This window comes from Asparagus officinalis, chromosome 1, assembly GCF_001876935.1.
Source record: "Asparagus officinalis chromosome 1, Aspof.V1, whole genome shotgun sequence".
NCBI classification, from domain to species: domain Eukaryota; kingdom Viridiplantae; phylum Streptophyta; class Magnoliopsida; order Asparagales; family Asparagaceae; genus Asparagus; species Asparagus officinalis.
The window spans coordinates 56,353,701-56,361,762 of record NC_033794.1 but is presented as its reverse complement, the minus strand read 5'-3'; positions in this window follow the sequence as shown (position 1 = coordinate 56,361,762).

Sequence of the window (8,062 nt, the reverse complement as noted above, 5' to 3'; positions counted from 1 at the left end):
TGATAAGAATCTGAGCTCACCATCTTATTTTATCATTTCTCTATATATGTGTGTTTATGTGTGCGCACACCCGCTAACTACACTATATATACTAACTACATCTTACCTCATAACTGCTTTTCCCTTGGTAGCTGCATAGTTGTTCCCACATCACTATTTGGTTTAGAAATTGCTTTCTTCATTGTATAACTCGTTACAACTTTGACCGTTCAAAAATATTAGTCTTTTTATAAGACCTTTACACAATGAAAATAAAAATTATAATCTCCTTCAAATAACACACATATCCTATTTATTAGTCTCTGTTTGCGTGAGATCTTTGCCTGTGCCGGGGTTTATCCGTGGACCGCCTCGGATCAGATCTGGTTGATAGAAGATTGATTAAAGCTCTTACTTCACAAAGGAAGTAATCGCTGAAGTGATAATCTCGACCCAGAGAGATTACGACTCTTCTCGAGATCAAGGACAAGCTTGATCTCAATGGGGTGGCTCAGATCCTTCGAAACGCTCATTTTTTATGTCGGAGTTCGCCAAAATCTGCTAGCCTCTCTCAAATTCGTCAGAATCTCGCCCTAGCTCCTCTAAAATTCGTTACTCCCTTAAGATCTACCTTTATGAAGGCGCTAGGGGTGTATTTATAGGCTTTAAATATCGTGTTTGTGGATAGGAATGTCGTGTTTGTGGATAGGGTCGAAGAACAACCGTTATTATCTGTTTAGGTAGGTTTTTGGTTGTGTAAAAGCTTCCACATGTTTAAGGATAATCTCACATGTTTATGGATGACCCCAAGGATTTCTAGAAGCCAATATTATCAGAAAACACGTCGGGAGCTGACCTGGTCGTGAGTCACTTCGACTGTCTTGCACATGTCCGAGACAGCTTGGACTGTCTTGGGTATTTTGGTCTTAACTCTTTCGTCCAACCTAGGAATGAGATGATTTAAGATGCGTTGGAAATCTAACAAAGAGACCTACAACTTTTGTTTTTTGAGATTCTTTAGATTCGAATCGTATCATGGCCAAAATGTGCAAGACATAATTAATGTCTCGTAGGTGCGAAATAGTCTGGACTGTCTCGGGTATTTTAGCTCTAACTCCCTCATCCAACCTCGAAATGTAGTGATCTAAGGTGTGTTAGAAAGCTGTCACACCCCAATCCCACTGACCCATTAGCGCGTACAAGCTGTGGGACCCAGCAAGTGTAACGTGCTATTTGGCTCAAACCACTGCCAAAATCGACTAGCCGATGTTACACTTGAGTCTTTAGCTTCACTATATAAAGCCTTTAATTCCTTATTTTCCCACCGATGTAGGACTAAACTTCTGAGTCAGTGGGAAGTTACAAAAGCTTACGAATATCTCTATAACTTCCCATAGTTAATACACTTATGGGATGAGCAAGACACGAGTGGTACTTACTCCTTTGTGGGTGAAATGTAACCCCAAGTCGAGTCGCTTCTTCGTTATTGTACCATCACATTGATTTATATAATTTATCAACTTTCTTTTTGTATTTGTTAGATTCTCTATGATATCAGATAATTCTTCTTGATTTAGATAATGATGTTCATCGTCTTCTCTTCGTCTCGAACTACGTGCGGGAACCCATAGATAATTTTTAACACCTACAGATACCCCCTCCAAAGTATTTTAGTCTTTTTTCTTTTATAGAAGAGTCTGGAATACTTTAGATATGATATGCCCAGCCTTTAGTCGGTATAAAAGGACCTGTAATTAGCTTTAGTTCTCGACTTCTTTAATTTTTAGCATATTCAGTATTTTGTCGAATAGCTAAAAATTTTCTGGTGCTGCATTTATCGTCTAATAATTGTCAAAGTCTCCAACTAAAACTGATGTATTAGTTTCTGATCTTAGCTCGTGTCATTGAATCGACGTTGAACTAATTATCTTTGTCGGGGATTCACATCTGAATCGCGATCGAACTCCCTAGGATTATCCTTTGCTTTGGAATTGATCGAAGCCTTTATCAACTTTCTTTTTGTATTTGTTAGATTCTCTATGATATCAGATAATTCTTCTTGATTTAGATAATGATGTTCATCGTCTTCTCTTCGTCTCGAACTACGTGCGGGAACCCATAGATAATTTTTAACACCTACAGATACCCCCTCCAAAGTATTTTAGTCTTTTTTCTTTTATAGAAGAGTCTGGAATACTTTAGATATGATATGCCCAGCCTTTAGTCGGTATAAAAGGACCTGTAATTAGCTTTAGTTCTCGACTTCTTTAATTTTTAGCATATTCAGTATTTTGTCGAATAGCTAAAAATTTTCTGGTGCTGCATTTATCGTCTAATAATTGTCAAAGTCTCCAACTAAAACTGATGTATTAGTTTCTGATCTTAGCTCGTGTCATTGAATCGACGTTGAACTAATTATCTTTGTCGGGGATTCACATCTGAATCGCGATCGAACTCCCTAGGATTATCCTTTGCTTTGGAATTGATCGAAGCCTTGTTTTGGTGAAAATTGTCGACACATTGACCTTCATCGCAATATGTTGACTAGCGTTAACTCATGGCTACGCATTGACCATCGTTGACCGTTATTGCAACATGTGGCAATCCCAAGTGTAGAGGCTGCAATGCCAACTATTGAGGCTTGCTTCTTCTGCATGTATGGATTTCACCTTTATGTCCCGTTAGTTATTTACTTAACCACAAGGGAGTTTTGGTTGTAGGATTAGCTATTGGAGCTGAAACGGCTATCATTGCAAATGCTTTCAAAGTTCCTCGTGGAGACTTCGGCTGGAATTGATGTTGTCTTGGGCACTTAAGTTACGAGACCAACTAATGAAGCTAGTGTATCAATGACTATCGAACTTATAGGATTTTTGGCAAATCCTCAGCCATCAATGGATTTGATAAGCATTTACCAACTACCGTTTGAGTCGGGCTAGCATGCGGATCATCTAAGTCCGTTCCACATGTAACGTTGTGCTAAAAGAGTTAACTCTCTTAGACTTAGTGCTATGATGTTGAATACATAGACTTCACCATTGTTACGGGAATAGGATACTAGACAACGCGTATTGGGTGTAGACTTGAACAAACCTTTGATCTCGGGTTATCCTTAAGAATATTATGTGTAATATTTTTTAGGAACTTCCTGCTAGAAATAAGGGAAACAGTTTATACTAGTATACCTATTGGAGTATCACATAGAAGTAGTTAAACCTCTTATACTCATCGGATGATGGGGGTAGTTTAACCTCATATACTTGTCAGAGGATAGGAACAGTTTAACCACTTACACCTGTCAGAGGATGGGAGCAGTTTAACCTCATATACCTATCGGAGGATGGGAGAAGTATAACCTCATATACTTGTCGGAGGATGGGAGCAGTTTAACCTCATATACCTATCGGAGGATGGGAGCAGTTTAACCTCATATATATGTCGGAGGAAGCCATTCTCATTCAGGTTCTTTCAGTGTTATGATGCCGACATCAACCAATGCTTGAATGCTGCTTTTCAACGTAATACAAGTCTTGGTGGGGTGATGGACCCTCCTGTGGTACGCACAATACTTAGGATCCGAAATATTGTTTGTTTCCTCTTGATTTGTAATCGGTGGTAGCTTGATCTTATTGTTGGTGTGGAGGTATTGAAGATGGTTAGAACTTTATCATATTCGAAAGAATACTCCTACTGGAACTTCAGATTAAGAGTCCCTTGTTGTCTTCAAGGTGGCTGTTGATGAATATTGTCAGCAGTTACATGTACCTTAGACTTTGGTTGGCCTCTTTCGAGCTTCTTTTTTTTGAGGAAACACTTGACCTATTCTCCATGTAGTTTTAATTCCTTCCAGGTGGTTAAGGGGACAACCCCCATGACTTTGAGGACATCGATGGAGAGATTGTTATGGCACATTTGCAAGATGAACTACTCTATGACAGGATCCCTACAATTCATTGCCTTGTTAGGAAGCGTTTGACAAAATTATTAACTGACTCACCGTCCTTCTGCTTCTCATCCAGAAGAACTCCGATCGATATTTCGGTGTCATCGTCGAAGAAGTTGTTGAGGAATGAGCTTTCCATGTTATCCCAGCAATTGATGTTCCCAGCTTGAGACGTCAAAACTAATCGAATGCCGCCCTACGAAGGGTGTCCACGAATGACCGAATCATCAGGGGTTCATTCCCGGAGATCACTTCTAGGTGGGACTTGAAATAAATTAGGTGCTGAGTGGGCAAACCTTTCCCGTTAAACAGCGTAGAGTTAATTAGATTAAACTTCGTTAGGTATATGATTGAATCCCACTCTCTTGGATATGTGTACGGAATTCCTGTTCTCCTCACTTTTTGAGCGGTCATTAAAGCATTGACCTTATTCTCTAGCTCTTTCATTATCTCGTCATCGTCTACATCTTCATTCTAAGGACGTTGAGGAGAATAAGTTAGACCACCCCCAGTGTTTTTATTTTTAGGGGGTGAATTTGAACCACCTCTAGTGTTATTGAGGGGTGTGATTAGACCACTCCCAGTATTTTTGGGGGTACGTCAGCCATGATGACTTCGTCCACTTCTGGATCGCTATCAATTGCAACGTTTTGGGTGCGACGGCTGGATTCAACTTGCTGGTTTGATAAAGCTTGAAGCTGCTGGTCATGTACTCCCTCACCCATTGCATGTTCAGCTCTATTTGCATGTTTATTTTAGCTCTAAGCTCTTCTTGCTGTCGAGCTAAAGCCTCTTGAAGCATTTGAGCCACTTGATCTGGGGTGATCATGAACGACTCCCTTGCTTCCCCCATGCTAGACATTGTGTCGTTAGAGACAATTGCAGAACACGTATCTGAGGGCTCGTCATCTGAAGCGACCGCAGAGCAAGTATCTGACAGCTTGTTATCTGAAGACGGTCCTTTGTGCATCTTTGGATAATCCCTATGTCCGATGGCTTATAATTAGAGCCGAGACATTTGTTAGGCAATTCCTAGACTAACTTTTCCTCCTGGGCTAAAGTCAGGATTAGGACCTTTCGAGCGCCGCGTTGATTTTCCTTTATCAACCATGTTGATGGTGACTTCAGGGAATTCATCATCCTGAATGGTGGATTTTCTCTCGTGGAAGTATTTTGGCTTGGGCTTCGACGCTTCAGTGGTAAGCTTGTTGAATATCAAGACCCTTTGTGAAATGTTTCCGGGGCAGCTACATTTTGATAACACCACCCTGATAAGCCTCTCACATGAACAGTAAGAGCTAGTTTCTTAGACATCCTTCTTTTGAGACTTGTTCACACCCCTAGCCTGATGGTACAGGTCATTGGAGCAATCCATCGCTTGTTGGTGTGATATCCCAAGTATAACGTTGTCTTTTAACGAACGCATTTTCTTTTGGGGATGAAGATCCTTGTTGATATTCTTGGGATGATTCATTATCTCCTTTGAATGATCCAAGGTCGTATCAGGAGTCGTATATTTATAACCACCCCCTTGCGAGGGTGACGTCTTAACGGGCTCCTGGGTTCCAATACGAACCCCCAAGCGATGAATGCCAGGAGTCCTCGTATGCACGATGCACGAACACGTACAATGAGGTGCCCCGATTTGTTTAGAGGTGACATGACATTTTTGAGCAGCCTTTGGATTGACGGGAGTATTTGTACAACCCCTAGCCCGAGGAACTACTTGGGTTTAATTCACCAGAGCTTTGCCTCGTTCTTCGTGTAGAGGACCCATATGATCTTTCATCGGAATCTTAAATTTTGACATATCCATATTGCCGTAGAGCTCGCTTGAGGTGCAGGAGCAAGACGAGTGGGCTCGGAGGCTGACGGAGGCTTGGAAACGGTCACAAGGTTGCAATCAGACACGAGACACGAGTCGTGTCTCGCCCTAAGCGAAAGCGTTTCGGCTATTTTCAGCGATGTTTTCTCCTTCGGCACCCAAACTCATTTGGATTTCAGCGATTCTTTGACCACCTCTTTCCTCTTCATGCCTTGTGTCTTTTGCACAAAGGCATGCCCGCGTGCGGCACGTGCGCGTCGCTTTTGGATGATCTCCTTCAAGGTTGAACGATTCCTTTTGACAATGATCCATTCTTCCGTTGACGGCTTGGAGGATTTGTCAGTAATTTGCCGTTGAGGCATCTGGATTGAATGACGCTTCCTAGACTCCAAGTTTGCGTAGTAGCGAACTCCATCGACTTATTCTAAAGCCTTGGCAATTTGATGAGCTTGGCATTGGCGTCGCCTGTGACGAGCCCTCTTCGTCAGAGTTAGCGTACCTTGATTGGATAACTCCTTGATTAGAGAGGAGTTGTGGCGAGCATAGTCATTTGTAGCCTTCTCGATTAATACGCCTCCTTCAAAGACGAGATCTTTCCTCACTTGTAGTGAGAGGAGGATTTTGATGAAGACGAGGAGAAATATTCCTCAAATTTAGTTTCGTCGAACTCATACTTGACCTCTGAATCAACCAAGATCTTGATCTTTGGTTGCGGCATGACAGCCTCGGTGACGAGATTGTTGGCTCCCACTGTGGTCGCCAGCGTGTTTGGTTCAGAAATTGCTTTCTTCATTGTATAACTCATTACAACTTTGATTATTCAAAAATATTGGTCTTTTTATAAGACCTTTACACAATAAAAATAAAAATTACAATCTCCTTAAAATAACAAAAAAATCCTATTTATTAGTCTCTGTTTGCATGAGATCTTTGCTTGTGCCGGGGTTTATCCGTGGACCGCCTCGGATCAGATCCGGTTTACAAAAGATTGATTAAAGCTCTTATTTCACAAAGGAAGTAATCACTAAAGTGATAATCTTGACCAAGAGAGATTACGACTCTTTTTGAGATCAAGGACAAGCCTGATCTCAAGGAATGGGGGGACGGGCCTCAGATCCTTTGTAACGCTCCTTCTTTATGCCGAAGTTCGCCAAAATCTGCTAGCCTCTCTCAAATTCGTCAGAACCTCACCCTAGCTCCTCTAAAATTCATGACTCCCTTCAGATCTACCTTTATGAAGGTGCTAGGGGTGTATTTATAGGCTTTAAATTCCGTGTTTGTGGATTGTAATGCCGTGTTTATGGATAGGGTTGAAGAACAACCATTATTATCCGTTTAGGTGGGTTTTCGGTTGTGTAATAGCTTCCATACATTTAAGGATAATCCACATGTTTATGGATGACCCCAAGGAGTTCTAGAAGCCAATCTTATTAAAAAACACGTCGGGAGCTGACCTGGTCACGAGTCACTTCGACTGTCTCGCACATGTCCGAGACAGCTTGGACTGTCTTGGGTATTTTGGTCTTAACCCTTTCGTCCGACCTAGGAATGAGATGATTCATGAAGCGTTGGAAAGCATACAAAGAGACCTACAATTTTTATCTTTTGAGATTCTTCAGATTTGAATCGTATCATGGCCAAAATATGCAAGACACAATTAATATCTCGCAGGTATGAAATAGTTTGGACCGTCTCGGGTATTTTGGCTCTAACTCCCTCGTCCGACCTCAGAATGAAGTGATCCAAGGTGCGTTAAAAAGCTCGCGAAGATCTATACAACTTCCCATAGGTAAGACACCTATGAGATGAGAAAGACACGAGTGGTTCTTACACATTTGTGGGTGAGACGTAACCCCCGGTCGAGTCGCTTCTTCATTATTGTACCATCCCGTTGATTTGTATGATTTATCAACTCACTTCATGCATTTGTTAGCTTCTCTATGACATCAGATAATCCTCCTTGATTCGGATAATAACGTTCATCATCTTTTCTTTGTCTCGAGCTTCGTGCGGGAACCTATAGGTAATTTTTAACGCCTACAATCACTATTATAATTTTAGACTATTTCGGTATTAGGCTGCCCAAATCTTTGATATTTTAAATATAGTTCCCAATGCATGGTATTTGGAAATCAAGGCCCCAAATCTTTTAGTGTTTTAAACTTAGTTCCTAGAATCTTCATATTTCAAATTAGTAACTTGAATCTCTTAAATATTTTGATATCAGTTCATTTAGTTAGTTTTCACAGAAAACCATAATAAGACTTAAGTTTTGTCTTAACCTCCAATTAATTTTAGCAGAAAACCTAGTAATC